This window comes from Xiphophorus hellerii, chromosome 16 (assembly GCF_003331165.1).
Source record: "Xiphophorus hellerii strain 12219 chromosome 16, Xiphophorus_hellerii-4.1, whole genome shotgun sequence".
In the NCBI taxonomy this organism is placed as follows: Eukaryota; Metazoa; Chordata; class Actinopteri; order Cyprinodontiformes; family Poeciliidae; genus Xiphophorus; species Xiphophorus hellerii.
In genome coordinates, this window is record NC_045687.1 from 21,374,894 (window position 1) to 21,392,181 (window position 17,288).

At 43.2% G+C, this 17,288-nt stretch overlaps 1 long non-coding RNA gene across 1 annotated transcript; it reads left to right on the top strand.

The window, feature by feature from the left end:
- The first annotated feature begins 2,750 nt into the window (after window positions 1–2,750).
- On the top strand, window positions 2,751–3,651 carry LOC116736150 (uncharacterized). Its single transcript, XR_004342494.1, has 2 exons — window positions 2,751–3,062; window positions 3,487–3,651. It is a non-coding gene; the product is annotated as an uncharacterized LOC116736150 (long non-coding RNA).
- The last annotated feature ends 13,637 nt before the right edge of the window (window positions 3,652–17,288 follow it).

A 17,288-nucleotide genomic window follows, 5' to 3' on the forward strand; every position in this document is an offset into this window, starting at 1 on the left:
TTTTTTGTGGTTGTTTTGTTTGTTGTTTTTTTTTGTTTTTTTTGTTTGTTCTTTTACCGTCTTCTTATCTGCTCAGGTTTCGAAGCGACGCGTCTCCCGGTGGCATGTCGGGGTCACAGCCGGCGCAGACAGCTGTGACCCCTGCTGCAGGGCCGTGTCAAAGGGGGTCGTTGAGATCCGCCGTGGAGGTATTCCAGCTCCGGCGTTTGATGCCGAGAGCTGGTAGAAAAGAAAAAGTGATGAGTCACCAAACTTCCCAAAATCCCCCCTCCCTCCTCCACCTTCCTGGCTTACTGGAAATTGAATGCTGTGTTGTTGTTTTTACCCCCTAACCCCCATCCTCTCCCACTCCACCCCTGTCGTAGACGTTCATCTTCTTGACAGGCTGCAGGGTCAGGGCCAGGGTTAATGTTTGTCTCAGGGATCGTTTCATCTTCCTCCACAGGGGCCGAGCTGCCGAACGGGACTAATTATATCAGTCAGACAGTTGGACGTCTGTAAGCCTTGGTGGGGAAAGAGGAGGGAAAAAGGGGGAGAGGGTGTAAATTAATGGGAAATTGCTTGTGCAACAGATGAATATTATGTAAAATTGACCTTTTTTTGAGCTATGAATAATGTTATTCCCTCATCAAAAGCATACCTGGAGTGTTGTTTTGGCTCTTTCATGCGTGTTTGAGAAATCCCCTAATCTCCCGTGGCAACCATTCAGCTGTGCAGAACGCCTGGTTGGACCTAGCCCCGCCTCCCAGAGCAGCCCTGCTGTCCCTGACTCGGCTCCTTCAGACTAGCCAGCAGCAATTAGCAAACACCTGGTGGACCTGAACATCAGCTGAGCTCGTTATACGAGCTGCTTCTCAGAGCAACGCTGGTAAAATCGTTAAAGGGTTAATAGAGGAGCCATGTTGTGATGACTTCCTGAAGGCGGAGTTTCAGAAAGAGCAGGAGCTTCTTAAGGAGACAGAGGCCCAATTTCAAGGCTTGAAATTAAGAAGTCAAATTTCTATTAAGTCATATTTGATACATAAATAACATTTTTATAACAATTTAAGGTAACATAGTTACTTGATTACGCAAAAAAATGGCACTATGTGGCTAAAAAGTACATAATACTGAAATATCAAAAGAAATTTAATGATTAAAGTTTTACAGCAACTTGCAGAATGTCTAACTTTTTCACATGTTGTTGCAACCACCAACTTCAGTGTATTTTACATGGAATTTATCTTACAGGCCAACACAAAGTAACCAACACTACACATAACTTGTGCTGTGGTTCCACTTGATTCGTTTGACATGGAGTCGAGTAAAAACCCGAGACGCAGATGTGATGACTTTAGACTCCATGTGATTAAAATCACAAAAAACTTTGGGCTTGACTGTTATACTTCACTTGGACTTGAGCCAAGCGACCTGAGCTTTGGAAATACCTCACACCAAACACAAAGTGGGTCACAGTGCAACCGTGCCTCGAAAGCAAACCTGCCTGCTGTGGATCCCTGGCCGTTTGCCAATATGTCCTCCTCCGTTTTTACCGGATTGTTTACCTGCTTTTTTTTTGCTGCCATCCTCTGAAGGCAGCAAAGAAATTGAAGGTGGTAAAAATGTGCTATGTTCCAACAGTATTGCAGAGGTTTGTGTAAAGCATCACACAAACGTTATGTGGGCATACGTAGCATAACTGTGCACAGTAATTCACTTTCAGCAACATTTTAAAGACAGACAGAAGCAACACTGGGACCGGTTTTTAATTGCAAGCGTGGCGATAGTGACACAAGTGCTGCTTGTGGTTGTAGTAACATTATGTATGGAATTCAAGAGGTGCCAAAAATAGTTGGGTTAGTTAGTTAGTTGTGTTGCATAATTAGAGAGTAACCCATTATGCGTTCCCGGAATTTGTAACGGAAGTCTGATTTTGTTAAATAAAACTGAAAAACAAAAAAATCATGTCAATAGTTTATAGTAACTTCTCAAAATCCAAAGATCCACCAAAATAGAGAGAAATTACAAGGGGTAAAAACATGTGGGCTGAAAATTATAGCAGTGCGGCAACAACGTCTAACTTCCAACTCGATATTTAAACTTACACAAACAATGTTGAGTCACACTAATAAATCGGCTCGGGTGGTTAATGTTAGCTTAATTAAATTTGATGTGTTTTTTTTTTTCTTTTCGTTGCTCATTAATATAATAATTGAGCCTGGAAAGACTCAGGTTCTGACTCAGAGGTAAACCCAAAAAGTGTCTTCTGATTGGCTTTCACGTCCGATGGTGAGCTCTGCGATCCGTTACGTGGGAACAGGACCAAAACGTCCCGCATTCAAATCAAATAATTTTGCGTGCGAGGCAACTGTCTGTGCTTTGCCAAACAAAGTTGGTGAATCCTAGTTGTTAGGATACTAGCTGACAGTTAGCAGCGTCATCCAGCTACCTGGTTACCGGTACGGCAACCTAGGTTAGATGTTTCGCGCCAGCATCACCACTAACTTGGGCGGCGTGGAAGCCCCATCCGACATGTACAATGTTGTTACTGTGTTGTGTGCAGTGTTGGGTAGTAACGGATTACATGTAACGACGTTACGTAATTTAATTACAAAAAAAGAGTAACTGTAATTCGTTACAGTTACAATGAGAAAATATGTAATTCAGTTACAGTTACTTCCGAAAATATTAAGAATTACAAATTTAGTTACATTTAAAAAAAAAATATGAACAAAAACCTTTGCGAAATATGTAATGATATTTTTATTGCTTTGCGCCCTATATCGCTGTTTCCCGCTACGGCTCCTTGTCTCTATCATATTTGCCAGCCGCAATGCCACTGATGTTCCATCCTGTGCTGGCGGAGCCTCCTGGAGGAACAGCAAGCGAGCGGACGGTTCCATTTCAGCTCAAGCAGCGCATCAAAAATGACAGCCTTCCAGCACTGGAAATATAAGGAGCATTTCATTTACATATGTGAAAATGGCTCAAATTTAACCGTGCAGTGCAAGAAGTGTTTGCCGGCTATCAAGAACTTGTCCACGTCGAAGCAATCTATGTCAAACCTGAGGAAACATTTAGAGGTAAGTGCAACTCACTGATAGACGAAGCGTATTGTTTTACGAATATTTGACTGTTTGGTGTTGATGCATGACAAACGTTGGAATCTATTCTTTCCCATGAGACATTGTATGCAATGTGCTAGTGTTATGGTTTTCATGATGAACATAAAGTAAACTAGAAAATTCCTGAAGAAATTTAACTGGGGCCTGCCAAAGTGTGCCCGTCGGTTTGGACCCAGCGTTCTGATGCTAAAAATTAGCATCAATGCTAAGCTTAGCTAAATAGTAGTCATTAGCTTGTGGAATTTTATCACTTGCTTCGCAAGTCAGTCAGTCACTACTCTCCTTATGTATTGCTATGGGCAGGCCCCAATTAATGCTACTTTGAACATATAATTATTAATCATAGTATATTTTTCTTCTATCTTTTTTTCTCTCTTTTCAGAGGAAGCATCCAGGCGTTCTTCTGAAAGGCACGTTTAGTCCATCTGATACTCGGGACCCATCGTCCATCTTAATTCTTGATGCACTGTATTGTGCCGTGTTTAATTTTACAAGCAAGGGTGTGCAAAGAAAAAAATCAAGAAAAATAAAATGTGATGTAAAAGTCTTACTTTGCTTATTTATTACTAAACTAGAGCACTTCATTGTCATTGCACATGTATGAAGTAATGAAATGCAGTTTGGCATCTAATCAAGTGCGACGTGTGCAGATTGTACAGCATGCAGTATTTAGAGATAAAATGCAGTTATTCACAGCTAGGGTAAGGAAAGATGGTTGATAGATATGTGCAGCAGAATAAATAAATTACCCCTAGGGAAATGCATGTATGTGCAGAGCCACTGTAGATAGGGCTATACAGGTGCGAATTGAAGAGGAACACTGTACAAATGTTGGGATGGTACAGTAAGGTATGGATAGAGGGGAAGGAAAGACTGGTCTTTGGGAAGAGTTCAATAAGGTGACCGCTGTAGGAAAGAAGTGGTTTCTGAACCTGCTTGTGTTAGTCTGCAAACTGCGTAAATGGTAGAGCCTGGGGGAGGAGCAGAAAAGAGTATGGCCCGATGAGAGGAGTCTGAGAAAATCTTACATGCCTGGTGCTGGCATCTCTTCTTGTGGACCTCCTGTGATTGCCTGTCAGCAATTCCCTCTCAGCTTAGTGCTCTTTTAAGGTTCCCACTCAGTTCTCAAAAATTAAATGTTGAACATGGGTCAATACTCATTAAAACCTCAAAGTAATCAGAAAGTAATCAAAAGTAATTAGTTACATTACTTTTTAAAAGTAATCGAAAAAGTTACACTACAGTTACATTTTAAACAAGGTAACTTGTAACTGTAACGGATTACATTTTTAAAGTAACTTACCCAACACTGGTTGTGTGTTTGTTGCTGTTTGTGCCAAGGCGTTGATATTAGATTTCATCCCACTTTCCTAATGCTCTTTTTTTGCATCTAGTCAAAGGGCAGCGCCTCCCATGATGGCTGCAGCCTCGGGCATCTGTCCGTCTGATGTCGCTTGTTTTTCGTTCTTCAGACCGGCTGTCCTTACTTCTAGGTATGAAACCATGCTGTGCGTCTCGCATACTGACGCATATACAAACTGAAATTTAGTTTGGATTTGCACTGAAGACCATTTTAACGTGTAAAAATTTGGACTCCAGTTAAAAACTTGGTATGTTGTACATCAAAGCCAGGTCGAACCAGGACGACAGCCGACTCAACCTGCAGACAAACTCTGCAGCTGAGATCGCGGGTGAGACCGTCCTGCTTTTCAGCACTTTTGCTGGGAGCGAATCCGTGCCGACCCCGCGCAGAAGGAGTTGAAAGGTCACAGGAGTCACCGCTTCAACAAGGCTCTAATCCTCCATGACAGCGCCGTTTTCAAGCGCCTCTCGAACGCAACCTTTTATTCCCTCTCCTGTAATTATCTCCCAAAACCACAACAGCTGTCGCTCTTTGTAGAGGCAAACGTGCGACAAGCGCATACCTTTTATTTTTCTTCTTTTTTTTGTACTGTGTTTACCTAGCGATAGCGTCGACACTTCAGAGGACTTCTCGGAGAACTTCTCCTGGCTGCACAGATCAGAGACGCTGAAGTTCAAGTTCACCCTGGACGATGGATGTGGAAGAAGTGAGACATCCTGTGGGGTCAGCAGCTTTCTCCCACTGAAGTCATCGGCCCGTCTGTGTCTGTGTTTGGCTGTTTGGAGGCAGTTGCTGCGCCCGCATCCACCTCACTTTCTTTGAGGGCTTGTCTGAAGGGATCAGCTTCAACTCAGGGGCTTCTCTCAAACTTTGTGCTGATTGTGCAAATTAGGAGTGAGATACAGGCGTCCCAATTAGGAGGTCACTTTTATTCCATGCTAAATGCGATGTCGCATATCCACGTTTAAATATTTCCTTACTGCTTATTTTTTTGTCATTAAAATGTGTCTCTAATACAAGCACTTAAAATATTTGAATTTACGCCTACGAATATTTTAGATTTATAAATAAAAGAGGGAATAACTTCAGTTTCTATTACAAAGAGGCGCAAAATTTTGTCAGTGTTTTGCTGATGTGTATGTAAAAACATATTTCCATTAAATAAGAAGTGTAATTAAGATCACTCGTAATTAAGTTTGTTCTCACTAAGTTATAAGAAACATGCCTCACTCAGGACTACTTCCTGTTTTCTTCTTTGTGGTTGGCACCTGTGGCAACATCCAGTTATTACTACGGAGTATGAGGGCCATTGTAGATGGAGTAAAAGAAGGAAGAACTTTCTGCCAAAAAGCTAAAAAATTTCTGCGTTTGAAAAGTCAAAAATTTACTAGACAAAATGTTTGCTAGAAATTTTGATATTATTTGCAGAAATGTTTTTGCAAATTTTTTTCTTAACATTTCTAAACAATTGCTGAGCTTAAATAGTTGAAGATTTTTGACTTTTCAAACTCGCTGATGCGCCGATCCACTTTTTTTCACTTCTGATATCAATACAGATGTCTGAGGTTTAGTATCGGCTGATACCGATCCGATACGGAGAAGCAGCGCTGAATTCACTTAAAAAGTTCAACGCCGACATAAATGTACTGAAATGCAAATATTTAACACTGCATCAGTGCAGCACATTTAAATACACCAATAGTTTCACAAGCTCGGTCAAATATGTAAAAACAACTTTAAGTTGTTCTGTCAGTGCAATTAGGATTAGAACAGCCAATGTAAAATAAATAATAATTTTTAAAAAAAAAACCTTTTTGGTGAAATATGTAAAAACAAACCTTCTTTCAAATGATTCGGAAAGTGAAATTAGAAATTATACATGTCAAATAGATAAAGAATCACGTCGCTCAGAGCGCAAAGCATAGAATAAGGTTGAATAGATCTGCCCTTACCAATACCCGATCTGGAATTTAAAAAAAAAAAATCCCAGATACAGGTATTATATTGGATCACTGCGTCTCTAGTTGGGGAAAATTCAAGAGTTATAAATACTTTGTTTTTAAGTACTTTGTGTGTCTCTGTGAAATTTCTGCTGAGTTGGTCTAAATGAACACATTCTGATGTGGATGAGGACAGACAAAAGCCTCCCTTCGTTCTCTGTTTCCCATCAGCCGGCCCGCTCTCCCCTCTGTGCTGCGATAACGGCTCACAGCAAGCCGCTCACTGCAAGGCCAGATGTAGGAGTGTTGATTGCGGCGGACAGGTCCAGTAAACACTGCCCGCGTGATGCTGAGTCAAGCAAACTGTCGCTCGGCATAAAGGGTCAGGGCTTCGCTTGTTGACAGCCCACTGTGCGCCCTCAGAAGCCCGGCTGTGTAATTAAGGCCGTTAGGGATGGGCGCCAATTAAAAAGCGGGCTGGCAGCAGAGCGCCGAGACCGAAACGCTCGGCTGTGTTTGCGCTGAGAGGATGGGGAAAGTTGTGCAAGGCTGAAGGTGTGGTTCACATTTCTTGGCACATGTTGCCTAGAAAGGACCTGGACTCACACACCCATCAAACGGTCAAGATTTGTGGCTTTACAGCTAGAAGGAATAGGCAATGCGGTGCCGCGACGCTGACTGGAGCGTTTCTCACTCCTCCGGGCTAAGGAGGAGTGAGAACAGCTTCCATAAGAAGCTGTTGGGAATGTCACTGCAGCGCTAAAGGCAGTGGGAACTTTTCCTGATTCCAGATACCTGGACTGTAAAAAAAAAAAAAAAAAACCCGTAAGATTCTCACGACATGCTGGACTTTTGCCTCATTCCTTCTGACAGAACCGGTGGAGCTGAGTTTGCTCACACACCTTTTCAGGTCTGGCAACTAACTTTCAATGAGAGACTGAGATCAGGGCTTTTTGACGGCCACTCCAAGACATTTAGCTGAGTTTGTCCAAGAATTAACTTCCTGACTGATGATTTCAGATACTTCTTTAATATTTTCACATAATCTTCTTTTCTTATGATGCCATCGATTTTATGAAGTGGACCAAACCCTCCTGCACTTAAAGGGGCGGTATTATGTGTTTTTCAGCAACATATTGACATTTCGTAGCACAATCAAATAACTGTTACCTTTAGCTGTTACAAAAATGTAGTAAATGTCAAATATGACTTAAAAGTAACTTAAAACCTTGAAATTGGGCCTCTGTCTCTTTAAGAAGCTCCTGCTCTTTCTGAAACTCCGCCTTCAGGAAGTCGTCACAACATGGGTCTTCTATTAAACCTTCAACGTTTTACCAGCCTTGCACTGAGAATAGCTTATAGCTAATAGCTTATAACGAGCTCAGCAGATGGCTCAGTTCCACCAGGAGTTCGCTAATTGCTGCTGGCTAGTCTGAAGGAGCTGAGTGGGGAAGGGCTGCTATGTAAGACTGAAGCTTTGAAACTACAGCTTATGTCGCTTTTGGAGTGATGGCTTCTTCCTTGCTGAATGGCTTTTCAGGAGTTTGTCTACGGTTGCTAACTCTTTGCTTTTGGACCAGCATTTGGAGATCGGACCCAAAGATGAACTGCACCTGATTTCTTTTCCCATGATGCTGCGCAAAATAGTTTGAGGTATACCGTCTTCAAATAGATCCACGTTTGTGTGTAGTGAACTCTGACTTTGTAAATAAATCTTTTTAGAAGCTTGCAAAACCATGACATCATCATCCGGGCTGTCTAATGACTTACACTTTTAGTGTGTGTACTTAGTGTGTGTGTAAACTGCTGGGTCTGAAGCTAGAACAAAACATTTCTTTTATTACTTTCACGTTTAGCAAATGGCAGAATAATTAGAACAGATAGAAGTAGTTTTGGTCAATCTTAGCGACATAGAAGAGGAAAAGTGGACAATAATAAAGGTGACATCTCATTTTACATGTGAACATTTGGTTTCAACCGCTCTGACAGTTAAGTTTACGCAAATTTGACACGCACACAACGCGGGAACCGCATCTCTCTTCGTTTCTAGCTTTGACTGCCGACTTTGCAGGGAAAACAGAACCTCCTGCAGGCCCGGTCTTGCAAAAAAAAAAAAAAAAAAAAAGTCCCACACCCTGTCATTTTTCAGTCCTGCCTGTTAACCTGCAGGACCAGGCCACCGTGTTCTGCACAGCGTGCATACAGGACATACTGTAGCATACCGAAAGCAGAGCGTGGGCCTGTGTGTGCACTCAATTTAAAAAAAAAGAAAGAAAGAAAAAAAACAAGCACACAAGGTGGAGGTTATATATCCACCTGACTGGCTGTGCTCGGCTATTGTTCGTGCTGACAGTGGGTGTGTGCGTGTGTGTGCGTGTGTGTGTGAGGTGCGTTTGCGAACATGTGCTGGGCGGAGCGGGCTTAAACGTGCTCCTCCAACCTGTTATTAGCCCTCAGCGGTAATTATTGGATTCATAACCACTAAGTGACACTGTGTTCGAGAGCCTTTTAGCCTCTCTTTAAGAGTTTATATCAGCAGGTGTTGTCTAACATGTACGTGATGACAGCGATCCGATCAGCTCCCTTTGTGGCCGTAAGATAAACAAACACGCACTTTGCACGCATCAAAGTGTCTCTAAGCGAGGAGTCACATGCAAAAGTGAGAAGCAAATGCCGTTTGCTTTTCACATTGTTTTTTTAAAATTATTATTATTTATTTTCTTGCGCAAAATACTATATTTGGTCCTGTGTTTAATTCTCAGCAGTACCACAAACAGCAGCTATCAGATTTTACAGAAAACTTGTTTGTTTTAGTTTTGGGTTTTTTTTCCCACCCATCCATGTTTTGTTTTCTTTTTCTTTTTTTAATAGGTGTAATCTTGAGACATGCTAACTCTGTAAACAGTAGCCACGTTGCTGGCATGTTTGTGGTTTGTTCCTGAGTGAAAATGGCAGCTTGCAGTTAAAGTTTGACAAGCAAGTGGGACTCAAACCTTCGTGGTCTGCAAAGTCTCTTCTCCTGCTCACGTTCCGTCACCATGGCGACCAACTCTTTGACTGATGGTTTCAAGGAGTTGACTGAAACTCTCAGTCAGTTTTATCAGCGTAGTCCAAGGTTTGTAATAACTTTAGCTTAAAAAAAATGATAAGGAATCAACAGATGTTTAGATTAAAGTGGAAAGTTTAGCTTTTTTCAGATCATTATTATTTCATTTTACACAAATATCAACATCCCAAATGTATCCATCCACTGTAGAAATAGAAATATAATGACAGCAAGCTTCCTGTAGATATTTATCTTTTTTTCCCCTGAGGGCTGAAATGGCTTTTTGGTTTGTAAAGGTCTAGTCAAACCTTCACCACAGCATCAAGGAGTAGAGTTTTCCCACAGACTCATCATTTTGTTGTCTGGACAGAGATATTAGGCCATTCGGCTAGATTAGGAAAAGTTGCTATGGAGATAATCAAAAACAAAGACACGGCAGCCTTGTACCTGCAGGTGTGTTTACTGCACGGCTTAAGGCCGACGGTGGATTTGCCCATTCATGCCTATATTTCAAGCGACAATTTGTCCCTTTACTTTTGGTTTTATAAATTATGGAGTTAAATGCTGAAAGAAATGTTTAGATATCCAGGGGGGGATGAGAACAAATCATAAACTAGATCAAGCAAAGGGGAGTCATGCTGGTAGACAACATGTATTGGTCATATAGCTCCATTTTATTACAGTAAACAACAAGCAGAATTGAGACGATTACAAAAACTAATTACATTATGAATAAAGTTGTTAAAAAAAATCTTGGTACAAAGCATGATGTCAAGCTGCATCTGTGAATTATTATAATCTTTTAATGAACAAACATGAGTAGCAGGTAGCTGCTCTAACACAAGCTTAGCTAACAACTGTTCTCCCCAGCCTCCTTATTTAATCTGACTACACTTATCCTGCTGAATCAGCCCCCACTCCACAACATCCACAATCCTCCATACATCATCAGAGGCCACCCAGGACTTTGTCGGGGGGGCAGAGGGAGTGAAAGAAGAAAAACAAAACAAAAACAACAACAAAGAAAAACCGGTTAATTTTATGCCGCTGTAAGTGTTTTCACATAGCCGCTGTGAAAGTTAAAAGCATCTCCTTAAAGGATAAACACTCTGAAATTTGTGGCTTCTTTAATTCATCTCCTGGTGACACATCCATGACAAGTTGTTTGCCTCTAAATGTCTTGACAGCTCCAGCAATTTAAGTCAATCAATTTAGGGGAGAAAAAAAAGTGCAGACAAATGCTGTGCTTTAAGAACCTTTCTGGAAAAACTGTTATCAAGTCATTTCCTAGCCACGAGTGCTTGCTAAAATTCTGCCATGAAAACAAAACAACGGACTGTAAATGTATATTTTAAGGGTAAAGTTTCTGACATAAGGTTTTAATCTATTGAGGAATGTCGAGTGGATGAATCCGGGTATATTCAGCTATTCGAATATACTAGAAATGTACTGGAAATTAATTTATCTACAAAAATGAACTGTCGAAAGATTTGAAATATAGCTTAAGCTAGTTTAGCATCTGCGCTAAACTAGCGCATTAGATGCATGTAAACTGTTTGATTGGAGCTGAGCGTTGTTGTTCTCTAAGAGTTTTCTGTGCTTGTTTTGCTTGCAGTAGGTTAGCCTGGCTAACGTAACTCCCAATTGAAGTTAGCCTGGCTAACGTAACTCCCATTTGAGTTTAGTATAGCTAATCCACTGCCAGGCTAACCTGCCATGGCAGTAGGTTAGCAAAGCTAACTTCAGTTGAGAGTCAAAAAACGAACTAACTGGTTTAGCATTAGCATGGCTAACCTATTGCAACAATTATTTATCCAAGTCTACAATTGAGCACGCATCAGATCACTGATTGGTAATGGATAACAAGATGAAAGGCCATTTTCTTGCGATTCCTACTGTGACCTTGAGAAAAGAAGAAAGATGTTCGGCGTGCCAGTCAGCTATGGCTCACTCCCATATCACTGCAAAGCTCAGGGATTATTTCAACTGGAGACAGATACGCACGACGTCTACACAGTGTGCCTTGGCATGAAAGTTGCTACCCCAACGAAAATCAAGCTGGTAACGTCGCGCAAAGGAAAGGTTAGCGGAGTTCCTATTGAAGATTTTGGCCATCCCACTGCCTGTCCAAAACTCTTTAACTTTTTTCCAAGATGGTGTCCAAAAAGAAAGTTCTGGAACCACAAGACTGTGCTGAGGCAAGCAGGTAAAATGTACCCACATAAAAACGAAGTAAACTGGTTCTCCATTTTTACCAATGAAATTCTATCAGCCTCTTTTATCTGCTGTGCCTATTTTTGAATCTCCAGAACCTCTAATGTCTTACAGGGCATCGTCTTTTTACCGGTTTGCTGGCGTTGGAACCAAGCCTCGCGTTCCCCAGAGGACTTGTACACCTGATACACTGCAGGGGATTTGCCCTATCACAAGGACTCTCCCTGAAAAGAAGCACTTGTCACCCGTCTGCTGTGACTCACTCTTGCTGGCCATGTGCTGCCTGTTTTGGTGAGTTGGAGGGGCGAGGTCCTGAAACAGAAAGCGATACCGAGAGAGGGGTTTATCAATAACACCAACAGAGGAGGTAAACTGAAACCGAGAGTGAGAACACACTGGTTTTTTAAATTTTTTTTTTACAAACTGTTAACGCGTGGTGTTTGCTGACACAACACAGCTGATCTCTCCTCCTCCTGGCCTCTTGTGGGTTTCTAGGTTATTAGGCGTTGCTCATGCTGTAGCTCTAGAGGCGCAGACACAACAACTGGGAGTCACAAAGCAGCTACCTGGTCGCACATTCCTACTCTAATGTACGCAGTCATGTCTAACGCGAGTGAGACTCCAGAACTGTATTTTTTTATTTTATTTTTTTTTACAAAGTAAACACCCTGTTAGTGGATTAACAGCCAAGTTGCTGTTTGCATGCGCGGATTATTAAACGTACACTCCCTGCCAGGTTAGCAAGAGGCACGGTTGTCACTGGAGATATAAATCTTTGGTTTGAGTGGGAGGAGGAACCCAGCTGATAAAGCAGGAACGGTCATAAATCTCTCATGTTTTTTTTCTTTTTTTGCGTCTTGTTTTGCATGTTCAAACAGAGCGTAGTTGCAGGCGTGACCTCATGTCTGGAAAAGGAGCTCTAGAGTCAGACTGCTGGGTGTTTCTCACCTCCAGCTGCGTGCCCTTGCTTAGTTTTGCGGTCTGTCCATCTCTGTTCTGTGGGTTTGTTATTTTTCCTTTTTTTTTTTTTTTTTTCCCCCCAGTGACACCTGGGAAAGCTGAAGGGGAAACAAATTGCATGCCAACACATTCCAGCTCCAAGTGCCTGGGATCAGCCATGCTTAACAATGGTCTAAGGCTGAGCTGAGGAGCCCAATCAGGCCGTAAGGATCTGCAAAAACACGTTAGGGGTCGTGTGATCCGCTACTCTAATAATGCTTTTAGTATAAGACGTATCTTAAAAAGCCTTCAAGAGTTTTGATTATATTTAAAACTGTTTTTGAAGTTCGCAAACAGGTGCTTCTGGATACACAACTGAACAAACTTTAAAGTGAAATTTTCCAAATACAGTAACTTAAGTGTTTGTTCGCACATTGAACAAAGAAAATAATGGAAAATTTATGGGAATCTTCTGTTTTAAGGTACCGTATTTTCCGCACTATAAGGCGCACCACATTATAAGGCGCACCTTCAATGAATGGCCTATTTTTAAAACTTTTTTCATATATAAGGCGCACCGCATTATAAGGCGCATAGAATAGACGCTACAGTAGAGGCTGGGGTTACGTTATGCATCCATTAGATGGAGCTGCACTAAAGGGAATGTCAACAAAACAGTCAGATAGGTCAGTCAAACTTTATTAATAGATTACAAACCAGCGTTCTGAAAACTCCATTCATTCCCAAAATGAATAAACATCTGTTTTATTATTTTCCCCGAGGTAAAGTCAGTGACGTGGTATTTTCGTGACACAGTTTATCTTTTAACAACAGCAAGGTATAACATATAGTGGAGGGGAACTTTTCCTCGATTCAATAAACACGTAAAAAACAGTCTGATACTGTTACGGTAAATCAAACGTTAGTGCAATCACAATATATATCCACTTCCGCACCATTGAATCATTCATGTTAAATTCTCTCGCTGCTGCTCTATTCCCGTGTTCTTCTGATTGACTGATCGCCTTGAGCTTAAACTCTGCGTCGTAAGCGTGTCTCTTAATAGGAGCCATTTGGGGTCTTTACACAAAACCCAGTGTGCACTGCGCGCTTCTTCTTCTACGGGGGGAAATGAAGTCGGCGGCTGCTTACCGTAGTTGCGAGACCTGTTGTGGCTCAATATTGGTCCATATATAAGGCGCACCGGATTATAAGGCGCACTGTCGGCGTTTGAGAATTTTGAAGGTTTTTAGGTGCGCCTTATAGTGCGGAAAATACGGTAATAGCCCTTTTTTTTGACAGAAACCCATTTTTGATTTTTGTGTAAATTTTTCATTATTTTCAATCTCAATCTGTCAGCTGAAATTGAGTCACACGTTGTTTGTGGTGCCAAACACGAATAGACGTAGTCTTGGCGGCTAACCACATCTCATCATTTCTCCCATGTAAAACATGAACTAAGGATAGGAACAGACTGATATTACTCTGATATTAATGAATACATATCAAGCTGCATTCACACTGCAGCCTGAAGTGACCCAATTCAGATTTCTTTTTTTTTTTTTTTACGTAATTCGACCTCTATCTGATCTTTTCATGACAGTCGGAACACTGAGCACTTCTTTTTATGGCGGTTGGGAGAACACTGAGACCGCTGACACTACTGAAGACTTCCGACGTCAGGAGTCACAGAGGCTGAAAACTTCCGACGTCAGGAGTCACAGAGGGTGAAAAGGTCTGACGTCAGGAGTCACAGAGGCTGAAGACTTCCGACGTCAGGAGTCACAGAGGCTGAAAACTTCTGTGACGTCAGGAGTGACAGAGGGTGAAGACATCTGACGTCGGGAGTCACAGAGGCTGCCAACTTCCGACGTCAGGAGTCACAGAGGCTGAAAACTTCTGTGACGTCAGGAGTCACAGAGGCTGAGGACTTCCGACGTCAGGAGTCACAGAGGCTGAAAACTTCTGACGTCAGGAGTCACAGGGGCTGAAAACTTCTGTGACATCAGGAGTCACAGGGGCTGAGGACTTCCGACGTCAGGAGTCACAGACGCTGAAAACGTCTGACGTCAGGAGTCACAGAGGCTGAAAACTTCTGTGACGTCAGGAGTTACAGAGGCTGAAAACTTCTGACGTCAGGAGTCACAGAGGCTGAAAACTTCTGACGTCAGGAGTCACAGAGGCTGAAAACTTATGGCGTCAGGAGTCACAGAGGCTGAGGACTTCCGACGTCAGGAGTCACAGAGGCTGAAAACTTCTGTGCCTCCTGACGTCACTGAGGCTGAAAACGTCTGTGATGTCAGCAGTCACAGAGGCTGAAAACTTCTTACGTCAGGAGTCACAGAGGCTGAAAACTTCTGACGTCAGGAGTCACAGAGGGTGAAAACTTCTGTGACGTCAGGAGTCACAGAGACTGAAAACTTCCGACGTCAGGAGTCACAGAGGCTGAAAACATCTGTGACGTCAGGAGTCACAGAGGCTGAAAACTTCTGTGACGTCAGGAGTCACAGAGACTGAAAACTTCCGACGTCAGGAGTCACAGAGGCTGAAAACTTCTGACGTCAGGAGTCACAGAGGCTGAAAACGTCCGACGTCAGGAGTAACAGAGGCTGAAAACTTCTGTGACGTCAGGAGTAACAGAGGCTGAAAACTTCCGACGTCAGGAGTCACAGAGACTGAAAACTTCTGACGTCAGGAGTCACAGAGGCTGAGAACGTCTGACGTCAGGAGTCACAGGGGCTGAAAACTTCTGTGACGTCAGGAGTCACAGAGGCTGAAAACTTCCGACGTCAGGAGTCACAGAGGCTGAAAATGTCTGTGACGTCAGGAGTCACAGAGGCTGAAAACTTCTGTGACGTCAGGAGTCACAGAGGCTGAAAACTTCTGTGACGTCAGGAGTCACAGAGGCTGAAAACTTCTGTGACGTCAGGAGTCACAGAGGCTGAGGACTCGTGACGTCAGGAGTCACAGAGGCTGAAAACTTCTGTGACGTCAGGAGTCACAGAGGGTGAAGACTTCTGAAGTCAGGACTCACAGAGGGTGAAAACTTCTGTGACGTCAGGAGTCACAGAGACTGAAAACTTCCGACGTCAGGAGTCACAGAGGCTGAAAACGTCTGACGTCAGGAGTCACAGAGGCTGAAAACTTCTGTGACGTCAGGAGTCACTGAGGCTGAAAACTTCAGTGACGTCAGGAGTCACAGAGGGTGAAGACTTCTGAAGTCAGGACTCACAGACGCTGAAAACGTCTGTGACGTCAGGAGTCACAGAGGGTGAAGACTTCTGTGACGTCAGGAGTCACAGAGGGTGAAGACTTCTGTGACGTCAGGAGTCACAGAGACTGAAAACGTCTGTGACGTCAGGAGTCACAGAGGCTGAAAACTTCTGTGACGTCAGGAGTCACAGAGGGTGAAGACTTCTGAAGTCAGGACTCACAGACGCTGAAAACTTCTGTGACGTCAGGAGTCACAGAGGGTGAAGACTTCTGAAGTCAGGACTCACAGAGGCTGAAAACGTCTGTGACGTCAGGAGTCACAGAGGTTGAAAACTTCTGTGACGTCAGGAGTCACAGACGCTGAGGACTCGTGACGCCAGGAGTCACAGAGGCTGAAAACTTCTGTGCGTCCTGATGTCACAGAGGCTGAAAATGTCTGTGATGTCAGCAGTCACAGAGGCTGAAAACTTCTGATGTCAGGAGTCACATAGGCTGAAAACTTCTGTGACGTCAGGAGTCACAGAGGCTGAAAACTTCTGTGACGTCAGGAGTCACAGAGGCTGAAAACTTCTGATGTCAGGAGTCACAGAGGCTGAAAACTTCTGTGACGTCAGGAGTCACAGAGGCTGAAAACTTCTGTGACGTCAGGAGTCACAGAGGCTGAGGACTCGTGACGTCAGGAGTCACAGAGGCTGAAAACTTCCGACGTCAGGAGTCACAGAGGCTGAAAACTTCTGTGCCTCCTGACGTCACAGAGGCTGAAAATGTCTGTGATGTCAGCAGTCACAGAGGCTGAAAACTTCTGACGTCAGGAGTCACATAGGCAGAAAACTTCTGTGACGTCAGGAGTCACAGAGGCTGAAAACTTCCGACGTCAGGAGTCACAGAGGCTGAAAACTTCCGACGTCAGGAGTCACACAGGCTGAAAACTTCTGACGTCAGGAGTCACAGAGGCTGAAAACTTCTGTGACGTCAGGAGTCACAGAGGCAGAAAACTTCTGTGACGTCAGGAGTCACAGAGGCTGAAAACTTCTGTGACGTCAGGAGTCACAGAGGCTGAAAATGTCTGTGATGTCAGGAGTCACAGAGGCTGAAAACTTCTTACGTCAGGAGTCACAGAGACTGAAAACTTCTGACGTCAGGAGTCACAGAGACTGAAAACTTCTGACGTCAGGAGTCACAGAGGCTGAGAACGTCTGACGTCAGGAGTCACAGGGGCTGAAAACTTCTGTGACGTCAGGAGTCACAGAGGCTGAAAACTTCCGACGTCAGGAGTCACAGAGGCTGAAAATGTCTGTGACGTCAGGAGTCACAGAGGCTGAAAACTTCTGTGACGTCAGGAGTCACAGAGGCTGAAAACTTCTGTGACGTCAGGAGTCACAGAGGCTGAAAACTTCTGTGACGTCAGGAGTCACAGAGGCTGAGGACTCGTGACGTCAGGAGTCACAGAGGCTGAAAACTTCTGTGAC